Consider the following 2,078-nt stretch of genomic DNA (forward strand, 5'->3'; position numbering starts at 1 on the left):
GTTCCTGCATTATTTTCCTGAATTCCTCCAATTTTTTTTCTGTATTTTCCATGAATTTGTCTATTTTTTCCTCATTTTTGTCTGCTTTTTGCTTCAGTTCTTGGAGAATTCTGAGTATTAGAGATTTGAATTCCCTATCCGGTAGTTCTAGTGCCTTTTCGTCCACTGGAAAGTCATCTTGTGTTTTATTTTGGACGTGTACTGGAACCATCCTGTCCTGTTTTTGTAAATGTTTTGATATTGTCTGCTGTCTTCAGGACATTCAGTAGTTATTTTTCTCATTTACTGATCGTAGATTTGTTTGTTTCATCATTTTTTTTTTATTTGGCTATGTCTGAGTAGGCGGAGTGTGTGTTCTTTGCTGTTTGCTCGCCTGTGGGCACGATACTTTTCACCTCCTCCTCCAATTGGCAAGGTCAGTCACTCAGATATGGTACAGCATGGCAGGTCTAGCTGAAGAGGAGTTACTGGGATGGGTTGTTTGTGGCACTTACTATAGCCACCAGGGCGGGTCAGTAATCAGTGTAGGGCAGGTTCCAGTAGGCCGTGCCTGTGCTGCTTGGTTGTTTTATATTAAACGTACAGTGCAGATAGGCAGGATGTAGGGGGGAGATTGTTATTTGTAGAGCTAAGATGGATATGGGGGAGAGGAGAGAGGGACAGGATCCAAAAACATACAATCAACCAAAAAAGAGTACTAGGGAAGCTTGCTGTTGGAGTTGAGAGATGAGAGACTATGAAATGGAGAAAAACAAAAAGGGGAAAAAGAAGAAAGAAAAGAAAAGCATGAATAAATAAAAATCAGGAAGGAAAAAGACCAGCAAAGCTCCCAGGGATCCCACACTTGCAGCTATGAGGTCTGGAGAAGTTGTTCTCAGGTGTTGCAGTACACCTCGCTAGAAGGCATAGAGGTATTCTGCTCCAGGTATTCAGGGAACAGAGAGAGAAGGAAGGTACAGAGAGACGAGAAACTGAGTAATGAAGAAAGACAAAAAGGGAAAATGGGGGAAAAGAAAACAAAACAAATTTAACAAAAAAAAGAAAGAACAAGAAAAGCCCACCAAAAACAGAAAAAAAAAAAAAACATGAATAAAGAAATACCCTCAGGGATCCATCTGCACGTATGCACAAGCCGAGGCTGCAGGCTGCAAGCCACGCAGCACTGCCTGGCCAGAACAGGCTCCGAACTCAAGAAAAGGAAGAGAAAACTAACTAACAATCCAAAACAAACAAACAAACAAATGCCCCGGGATCCCATCAGCACAGCAGCCCCTCAAGAAGAAGCAAAAATGGTGCACAGAGCCAGGTATTTGAGCAAAAGGAGGGAGAGGTGGTGAGAAGTTAGGAAGAAATCAAAAGAAGCAGAAAAAAGCAACACCAGCAGCCAACAAATGACACTCAGGGAGCCAGCCAGAGTGAGCGGGTAGAATCCAAGCAGTCAGTGCTTCCTGGACAAGAGACTGTGGCCGCAGGAAGCAAAGGAGGCTGAGTGGGGGTGAAGAAGGGTGGTGGGTGGGAAAGCATATATCACAAATTACCAGTTGTTCTGTCACCAGCTGGAAGCTCTGTGAAGCTGCTTTCTCATATCCCCTATTTGCTGGTTTTTGATAGGAGTCCAAGATGGTGGATCCGCGCTGCGTTAGCTGATAGAGAACCTCTTCAAGAGTCTCTCCTCGCTCTCAATTCTCTGTCAGTTTTCTCACTCCATTGGTGCTTGGATGAGTTCTTTATCCCTTCATCTGATGTTTTAGGATTTCAGGATTGCTGTTTTCTCTGTTTGGCTTAGTTTTTCGGATCTTTGCTGTGGAGGGACTGCGTGGTGCTTCTAACTAGAGTGCCATTTTGCCAGAAGTTGATCTTTATCGTTTTTGATTTTATATTTATGTCTTTAATCCTCTTTGAGTTAGTTTTTGTGCATGGTGTGAGGTGTGAGTCTTATTTCAATTTTTTGCAGGTGGATGTCTGGTTACGGCAGCACCATTTGTTAAAGAGACTGTCTTTTCCCCGATTAACAGACTTTGGGCCTTTGTCAAATATCAGCTGCTCATAGGTGGATGAATTTATGTCTGGATTCTCAA

This window comes from Trichechus manatus, unplaced genomic scaffold (genome assembly GCF_000243295.1).
Source record: "Trichechus manatus latirostris isolate Lorelei unplaced genomic scaffold, TriManLat1.0 scaffold00198, whole genome shotgun sequence".
NCBI lineage: Eukaryota > Metazoa > Chordata > Mammalia > Sirenia > Trichechidae > Trichechus > Trichechus manatus.